This window comes from Marmota marmota, unplaced genomic scaffold (genome assembly GCF_001458135.2).
Source record: "Marmota marmota marmota unplaced genomic scaffold, marMar, whole genome shotgun sequence".
NCBI lineage: Eukaryota > Metazoa > Chordata > Mammalia > Rodentia > Sciuridae > Marmota > Marmota marmota.
The window spans coordinates 19,314,574-19,324,825 of record NW_026000019.1 but is presented as its reverse complement, the minus strand read 5'-3'; positions in this window follow the sequence as shown (position 1 = coordinate 19,324,825).

Here is a 10,252-nt window from a genome sequence, read left to right as displayed (position 1 = left end):
AAATCTCACTGTGATTGTTGCATCTAGAGCACCAGCAAATTTCCAACATCCCATCAAAAAGAATAATGTCCTGGTGTTCTCTAGTATGAAGACAGAGTATTATAGTTAGATATTGAATGTCTCCCAAAGCACATGTTTGAAGGCTTGGTGACCAGCCTGTGGCACTGTTGGGACACGAGGAGACACTCCAGCCTTTAGGACTTGGAGTTGAGTAGGAAGAAGTTAGGCCATCACTCTTTACTGCTAGGAATGGACAGAAATGCTGGACTGGGGGAAAGCCATGCTGCAGCTTTCAGAAAAAGAAGACAGGAGGGAGGGAAGTTCAGGGGAAGCCTGCTGGGGGCCTGTTGGCTCCGGGGCTAGTGACATTCCACTCTGGAGCTGCCCATTATCCAGAATATGTCGAGAAAACTGCACAACTCCATGTAACCTAAGTGTGCTAAGTTTGACAGAACCATTTCCTCCTAAGGAATGTCCTGTTCATAATGTCTTATTGAGGTGAAGCTACTCAGGTTGAGGGAGGTCTTAGGGGTGAGAAGGGCCTTGCCCAGCAGTATATAAGATTGACAAGGGGAAGAAGCAGCTTGGGCCATGTTTCTATTAATAAACCTATAACAAATTCCGTAAGAATCAAGTTAATTTAGAAACTTTAGGAATGGATAACATTAAACTAACCCCTAGAGAAAACTGGGATGACGAATCCTGTCTCAACCATGTTCCTCTCAAAGCCATCTTAATTTGGCACTTTATTAAATATCATCCCTATTTCATGCATGTTAACTTTTGAGAAAAAAAAATAACTTAGAAACAAAGAACAAAAACACCAAGAAGGATATGAGAGGCCATCATCAAGGGTTTTGTGCAAGAGGCGCTAGTCCCACACAGGCAGGGCCATAGTACCCTGACACCAATCCCTGTAGAAGACACGCAGCTTCTACTTGAGAGACATTTCAAAGGAAGAATAGTCAATTCCTAGACCTAGAAGCAATATGAAAAAATACAAACTGAGATCCCTAAATGTGAGACTGTGAGGCTATAGAGGGCTTGTTTAGGAGGTATTAGGATTCAGCCTTTAAGGAGGGGATTTCACTGCTCGTGAGTTACAAAATGAACACCAGTGACTACAGAGATAACACTTTCTATATCACTAACTGTCCAGCTCTCTGGACAGGAACAAAAAAGCAATTGTGTAACATTATCAGGAAAAATGATCAGAGGAGAAATAGCGGTATTTATCCACACAGAATGCTTTCTCTTGTTCTTTGCAAAGCCTTCAACAGGACATTTAACTACCTGGCCAAGGGAGTGCAGAAAAGCAAAATAGGCTCCAGCGTGTGTCTGCTATTTCAAGGAAAACTTCTCCCTAAACCTCTTGGGGTCATCCCTGACTTAATCATGAATAGGGATTATCCTGTGGGATGTCACATAGCCAGAAAGTCAGGAAACCCTTATTTCCTTGTTTCTCATCTTGAGAAAAAAATGCATAAAGAGGAAGATGAACATAAAAACAAGAGATTTTTGTAACACTAGTTTGCTCTACAGAGTGACACTAAATGGCTGGAGGACAGAAATTGGCAGAGAGGATTTTGCAGAATGTTCCCTTATTTGCTCTTTGAATTCTGAACTATTTGAATGTTTTACTGACCCAAACACAGAACAGGATGAAAAAAAAAAAAAAAAAAACTTTTTAAAGTTGCCAGAAAGCTAATCTAGCTTTGGAATTGGAAACCCAATAAACTATCAACGTAACCGTCTTCCTGACACTCAAACAACATGGTCCTTGACTACTACAAAGTTCAAGCAAATTTCCAGTTCCAAGAATACATTTTATCTCTGGCCCTTTGAAGTTTTGCCACCTAAATGCTAGCACCCACTCCTAGAAACAAATATTTACTGCTTTTGTAATATTTTACACTTTCAAAGCACTTTCTCTTTCTTTCCCTCTCTCTTTTCTCCAAATGTGGCATTGTTCTCCTGTCATTAAATGATAGCAACAATGTTTTATAGGATGCTTTCCATTTGACACATGCAATCCTTCCCAGGGGCACTTCTACAAAAATTCTTCATTTGATTGATACAGGCACGGCTGTTTCCTTTTAATGGCCCTGCCTGTGTGGGACTAGCGCCTCTTTGCACAAAACCCTTGATGATGGCCTCTCGTATCCTTCTTGGTGTTTTTGTTCTTTGGTTCTTTGGCCATTGATGATATAGCTCCTCTCATCCTCTTTGAACCCAACCCAGTGTGACAGCTAGAATGAAATCTGAAACTCCAGATGTAGCCTGGCCAGATGTGGCCATGGGACTCTCAACCTCCAGGTCCTGGATCCCCCACTGCCTGGAACACAGGCTGAAATGGCACTCTTTCCCAGCAGCCAAGTCCCATCCATTGTCCCACACTGACCTGCCACCAACTAAGATTTTTTATTATTCTAGTGAGAATTTCCTTTCTGACAGCTTCCCTCCTACTGCTAAAATTTTTTGAAAACCCTATGCATGGCCATGTATTTCTTTTAGGGTTCTCTAGCTGCATTCCAGATAGCCACCGTCTTTCTGAATCTAGATCCTGACTCACTAGTCCTTCCATGTTCAATCATCTGGTCTTCTTTCTCTCCGTCTTTGATACAAGTTGTTGGAAAGAATGGGGTCAGGAAGCACACTCCATGGCTCAACTCCAGAATCCCCTCTTTAGAGCAAGGATTCCAAAAGATCTCATCTTTAAAATATATTATGAAAACATTTACATATACAGGGAAGTAGAAAAAATAGCACATGTGACCTTCATCTCCACTCTACTGGGAAGTTACCTCATCTCTGTAGCTTCTATGGGTAGCTTCTGAATGTGTAGCTGGGGCTTCTACCACTACCTTACTCTGCCTTTACTCTGTGAAGACCCACTTCTTGGGAACAATATAATATCTAAGACTTTATATTGACCAGTCACTTCATCCCTATTAAAGTTCAAAGTAGCAATTCCCACCTTGAGGTCCTCTACCTTCTGAGGGATACAGCTGGCCACAAACCCAACAAAGATGAGATTCTTTGTGTTGGGGTTTCCCAGGCTGAGAAATACCACATGCTGCTGCAGGCAGAACCTCTGTTCTCTCAGCCTGTCAGCTACTCGGGTTCATTGGAATGTGTCGTGTCTTTGCAATGAGAGTTCAAGGAGGGGCTGGAGGGAACTGGGTGCTGGCAAATTATCACCCTGAGAATAAACAAGTCTTGGGAGATAGGGTGGAGGACAGGCCAGTGATCATGCCCACACCCAGTGCAGGCGGTGGAAATGGGGTTCCCCTCCGCGGAATGGGCTGGCTGAGAAAAAAAAGCTAGGAAAAATAGAATGCTGAATAAAATCACAGGACACAGAAAATAGTTTCAAAAGTGGGGACAGGAAGGGCAAGTCCATCAGACAGATCCAGCTTCTAGACTCTGGCAAAATGGAGTCCAAGTCTGCTTTATTTATATCAGGAAACATCAAAGGCCTTCCATACAATATTCTTCACCCAAAAAGGTTAAAGGTGAGCTGTTCAGAGCCCATCTCTGTAGCTACTATGAGGTATCTTCCCAGTAGAGTGGAGATGAAGGTCACATTCTTTGGGCAATCTATTGCTAAGGGAGAGCCACAGATAGTTTGCAATGCAAAATCTAAATCTCCCTGGCTACCATGTTGAGAGAAGATCCTCATGTAATTCATGGGTGGCTTCCCACAGTAGCCCTCAATTCTGGAGCTCTGATAAGCACCTGGAACTCAAAGTAGAGAAGCATATGTGGAACAGGGGTACTTGGAATCATCAAGGGCAGGAGTTCATATTGGACATCAGGTAGACCATTAGACTAGAATCAACCAGGTGATTTATTAAGGACTGACAAGTTAAAAATAAGTTTGAAATCATTTTAAAAATCAGAAATGATTTTAAAGTTCTATTTTTAGAAGGAGTTCAGGATTAGCAAGAAGCTATCTCAGCCAGACTGGACATTTGCTCTCATTCATTCAATCAATGTTTGAGCTCCTCATATATATCAGTTACCATGATTTCTGGTGGGATTAAAAAGGTGAGTTCTACATAAAACTTCTCCACAGGTGCTTGCAGTCTAATGACAGAGATAGACAATGCCATATGATAAGTGCCATATGATAAGTGTCATAGCAGGGGTATGTGCACATGCTTTGGGAATCCTCCCCAGTATGACAGAAGCTGCACAACCAGCACTTACCTCATGAAGGAGTTTCCGTCTAGTTTCCCAGGCCAGCACCAGTGGGACGGGGACTTCCAGGAAGAGGAGGCAGATCACGCAATCTCCTCTTTTTATGTCAAGATCCAAAGCACTGATCTAAAATGATATATCCAGGGCAGAGGGCCTAGAAACTGACTCCATTTCTATGAGTTGCTTGTTAGATAAGAAGTTTTGTAAAATATTTTTGTGGTTTAAGAATCCCATTGACAGGGCTGGGGATGTGGCTCAAGCGGTAGCGCGCTCGCCTGGCATGCGCGGGGCGCTGGGTTCGATCCTCAGGACCACATACAAAAAAAATAAAGATGTTGTGTCCACCAAAAACTAACAAATAAATATTAAAAAATTCTCTCTCTCTCTCTCTCTCTCTTAAAAAAAAGAATAAAATCCCATTGACAGCATTTTAAACGTGCATCTGTTCCCGTGACCTGGAACCTCTCTGCTCACTCCACACTGGCTCTTTCCCTGGCTTCAGCTCGGCCACACCAGAGGCTGCAGCAACCAAGAGGCCTCAGGGAAGGCTGCCCCCTGCCCAGAGCACTCCTGCAGGTCCCTTCCCCCTGCCTGTTCCAGGCCCCCTGACACATCGGCTCCTCGTCCTGGCCCACTTGGCTTCACTACCGACAGGGCTCCTCCTTCTAGTGTCTCTGGAAGCTCCGACTGTTTTGTTTGGGCTTGGAAACAGGATCGCCTCGGCGCTCAGGCCAAAATGCCAGGACCTGGCACTTATGCATTCTCTGCCGTGAGTCAGGTACAGATATAGACACTGGAAGACATTGTGAGGGAGACCAAAGCCCTTAATGGAATTTACATGTAGTAAGGGAACCCAAAAAAGGCAGGAGACCAAGGCTCCCAGATGCCCTCCTTTCCAGGGAAAAAACAGGAAGCCACAGGCACTGAACCTTAGTTACACTTTATAGACTTCTGGAGCCACCGTCCTGGCAGAGTCTTGGTTTTTGACGTGCTACCCTGAGGTACAGGTCTTGCTAGTGCCCTATCTTATCCCCATTCAGACTCTAAATCTCCCTGCGACCAATAATAATCGGAATGTTTATCAGTCAAGTCAGATCCTCTTCTTTTTTGACTGATGGATTTCACCTTTTTGTTTGCTTCCTTATCCCTTCTCAGTGACTTTTCTCCCCTGCTAAGGGACCTGTTCCACACCCCTCCACCACGCCTGAGGTCCCATGCTTTCCAGTTGATTACCAGGTATCCCCCAGTCTAACATGCCACCAAAAACTATGTGCCATATATTATGAACTAATAAAGAAATGCCCAAGATGAGGGACTTCTCAGGATATCCTTACATAAAGGTAAGGCACCAGAGTTTGCAGCCCTACAGCAAAGGCAAATGGGAAATAAATTCACCACATGGAAAGGGACAGGAAAAAAACAAAACGTAACACCCTGCTGGGCTCCTTGTTAGCACTAGTGGAGAGAGAAGGGAAAATGTCCCTTCTAGCTGGCACTCACGGGCTGAGGTCTGCTAGACATCATACCTTGAATGAGCCATGGGCTCAGTCCCTGATGACACAGAAAAGAAGAAAAGCACAAAATAAAAAAGGCAGCTGTCATTCACCCAGGTGGTCTAAGTTCACACTGTCAGTGGGGTCCAGATCTCTTCAGCCTGAGAATTTCATTCAACGTGATGTCAGGGGGACTGAGAAGCCAATGTAAATCCTCAGAACAGAGGTCCACACTGCCCAAGTGATGTCTCCATATTCCAGCAAGAATCAAGCTCAGGGGTTCCTAATAAAACCAGGAGACACTAGTTGTCTGCAGTCTCCAGTGTGGAGGGGCTGACTACGGGCTCTTTTCCGTGGGTTTAAACTATCAGGACGATATTGTGTATGTGATTACTCCAAAGTTTCAGGTGGAGAAAGTTAGGCTTATACTCAAGTGAATTCACCATAGATAGCCCTGGGATGTCCACTGAGCGCTCCCAGAAACCATTTATTTTCCCTGGAAACATCAGAAGCTCTCTGTTTGGCATCTCAGGCTCATACTTCCTGGAGGGCAGCTTCGTTGAGTACCATGTTGGCATTTGCTGCTAGAGCCATCAGTCCTGAGTGTTGACACAACCTCCCCAGAGCTCCTAGGCCGACTGAGAGTCCCCTAACTGGAAATCATAGCTGCTGGTAAGGTCTCAAGAGAGAACATAGGAACTATTGTAAAATAAGAACTAGGTGGGGGGTAAAATTCTAGGTTTTTCTATCCAGCAGTCTTAGCGGTTGTCACTATCTAAAACAGCTCGAAACTATTAGTTAATTGTTAACTAGCTTTTCCCTGTCTTCACCCACAAGAAAACCGAGGCTTTGTTGAACTCTGTAAACCCAGAGCCAGAGCAGGACCTGACGCAAAACAGAAACTCAAAAATATTTGTCGAACAAGTGAACAGAGAAAACAGAGAATGAATCAATGAAAAAATAAGGCTGATAGGCTCTTTTCAATTTCAGACAAATGGAATTTCACGATGGTTTAGACTGTGCTTCCTCTATGTGACCCACCTTCTCTGAGGAAGTCAGCTGTAACGCGTTGGTGTTGTGGCTCTCAGCACCGTCCACAAGGCTGTCATACACGAGGCCCTCAGTAAATGTTGCTGGACAAGAGAGGACCCTCATCTACACACCCTTTCACGAGGAGCCTCTCGAGCTCTCCAGAAAGTGATCAGTCTTACCTTAGGGGACAATGATATATGTGATATTAAGAAAAACTCCGAAGGTTGAGAAATAGAAATAGATTTCAGATAATGTGAAATGTGGAAAGAGGTGAGAGGTAAAGATTTTAAACAACACTGTTTTTACATGAAAAATGGAAAATCATCAAGACTAGGAACAGAAGGCAGCAGGACTTTTAAGGAAGGAGAGATTCGAGATGTTAGAGTTTCCATGTTTTTCTCTTCTCCTTTGGTAACTAACCAAGGGACGTTAGAAAATCTTGCAGAGGGCGGTAAGGATAAGAGCACTTTCTCCTTGGCTGCTGTGATCTGGAATGAGTATCCAAAGGGCTTTCCAACGTCTGCTAGCCCCTGAAAACCCACTCACTCGTTATTCTGCGAACACACTCCGTGAAGAGTCAGAAATCCGTTCCATGGCAAGCAACAGGAACCCGAGTCATACCTTAAGAAAACAGCGCCTGTGGAATGGAGGGTGGGCAAGAGGTTCAGGGCCGCAGCAGAGCCCAGGGAGCCCTGAGCGGGACCTGGTGGGGTGAGGGCTCTGTCTCCATCTTTCCCTCCATTGTCTTTTACTTCTTTTTATTTATGTATCATCTTTTACATTTTGTGGTTCTGGGGATTGAGCTCAGGGCCTTGAACACGCTCCCAGCCGGCACTCTACCGCTGAGCTACATCTCCAGCCCTTTTCTTACTTTACTTTGGGACATGGTCTTGGTGAATTGCCCAGGCTGGCCTGGGACTTGCGATCCTTCTGCCTGGGCCCTGCCTCCTGAGTCGCTGGGATGACAGGTGTCCCCATGGCTCCCAGCATGGGTGTTGGCTTTGTCCTGTTGGTGACTGCCCATTTTCACCTGGTAAAAAAAAAAAAACTGACTACAGGCACCTTCCAAGCTTTAAGCCCTATATCCTTTGGCCACTTTGGATTCCAAGTCCAAAAATCCAGAAGGCATCTGGCCTGGGGTACATGGGAATGTATCCTATCAATAAGCGACCAGTTACGACCATTCGGATAGGATCAACAGGGACTTCATAACGAAGGGGTGGTGGGAGGGAGGGAGAGTTTCCAAAGTGGGTGGGCAGGCTGAGCAGGCAAGGCCCCTGTTGGACACTGGTGGGACACAGATGACTAAGCCTTCATCCTATAAATCAGGGTGTCCGCGGTGCTGCCCTACATGAAAACGCTGTGACCGATATCCTCAGAAAGTCTGAATGAGATGCTGCATTTAGGAGCAGCTGAGATAGGCATCTGTCTTTGAAAAGGCTGCCCTTGTTTTCCCGGTAAAAGGCACATCCTGTCTTTCCAGTTCAAGAGGTTGACTTGTCACTCGGGTTGGTGATGGCTGCGGAGGTAAAGGTGACATCGAACAACCGGTCTGTCGGCTCCTGGGAGCACGGAAAGGAGGTCAGTGTAACAAGACTGGAGGGGAGCAGCATGAAGTCCGGAGCCCAGGAGCCGGTAGGGAAAGGGAGAGAAGAAAGGGAACAGAGAAAGGTAGAAGAGACTCGATGAAATCCATGTCAATTTAACCCCAAGCCCCACCTCCTCACCATTCACCCCTCAGGAATGAGAAAGGGGGCTCTCCTGAAAGACGCGACAAGGACGAAGCTCTTTGGGCCAGTCCTCTCTGATCACAGTTCTGTCCTTTCTTCCGTGGCAGTGTCTGCTCACCTCTTCCTCCAGACCCATAGCTGGAAGGGTGGAAGGGCATCTGAGACCGGTGAATTCCGTGTACACCAGCTTTGTCCCCGGGGCAGCTGGTCCTCAAACACGGCGTTTGGCTTCTACAACCAACACCACCCTAAGGCAGAATCAGTACACCTGGAGAAGGCCTTGGGTTGGCCTGGGCCAAACAGATGGGCTTTTTAGAAATTCTATTTAAAAAGTCTGACATTTCTTTTATATGTGTTTCTGTTTTCAATTCTTAATGTAATAATGACTTTTTTTTTCCTGGTTTGAAATAAAAATTCTTCACTTTTCCACTTAGAAAATGGCCACAGTTCCATAACTCCCCGGTGGGCTTCCGACAGCACACAGGCCAGAGGACGCCTCGTCATCTGTCAGTCCAGTGGGAAAGTAAGGGGAAGTGATGAGACGCAGAGGAGTTGGCCTCACCACACAGCTGGTCAGGAGTCACATCTCCTTCCTCTGAATGGGAGTGGCTTTCCCAGACCTGAGGATTTCAAGAGGAAAATTGTTATAGAATACCTACAAGCAGAGAGCTGGGAGGAAATAGTGGTGTCCAAAGAGATGACAATAAACACTTACATTGAAAGAACATCAGTGATGTTGAGATCCTCCACTAGGCTTGAAGGGAGAAGCTAAAACTTAATTTGTCTCTGTTGCTAACTAGCATGGCACCTGGCACATAGCAGGTGTTCAGTTAATTTTAGTTGATTGACTGAACGAAAGTGATATTTCATATTTGTAAGCATATCTCAGGAGCTATGTACAATCTGGAGCTTCCTGAAGACATAAGATTTGCTGTCTAAGAATGAAAGAAACCTTTAATTTAAAAAAAAAATTGATCCTTTATTTAACTCAGATTTTATTTTTCTGAATTGTGCTTCCTGTTAACTGGGAATTTGATTTGAAACAACTACCTCTAAGTGAGATAAAATTATTTTACTGTCTCATAGCCCTTTAAAGGAGAAATAGATCTAAAAATTAGGGATTGCTACAGACTCCAGAGGTCAGGATTGAAACAAAGGAAAATTCCTGCCAGTTTTCTTCATTGAGGGACCACACAACAGTCACAGAAAAGCAAAAGCCAAAGTCCAGACCATAAGGAACTTTCTTTGCATTCTTTGTGGTTTATAAACCCCTAGACCTTATTTAATTGAAATCTAGAGTTTTTCACTAAGTCAGAGCTCTTGTTTGTGAAAATTGATGGAGTACACTGGCTTAAAACTGAAAAACAGCTAAAAGCAGGTGCAATGGCCTACACCTGCAATCCCAGCAACTAAGGAGGCCGAGGTAGGAGGATAACAAATTCAAGGCCAGCCTCAACAAATCAGAGAGAACTTGTCGCAAAAAATAAAAAGGCTGGGGATATAGCTCAGTGGCTAAGCTCCCTGGGTTCAATTTCCAGTAACACCCACCCCCCCCCCAAAAAAAGAACAAAACAATAAGGAAAAGATAAGCAATAAGAATTAGTATTCATGTGGCCTGGGGTTTGGGCTCAGTGGTGGAGCATTTACCTAGCATGTGTGAGGCACTGGGCTCGATTCTTAGCATCGCACATAAACAAATAAATAAAGGTTCATTAACAACTAAAAAAATTCTTCTTAAACAATTAGTATTTATTACTGAGAAAGAATAATGCAAGATACGTTTATAGGGGCTGG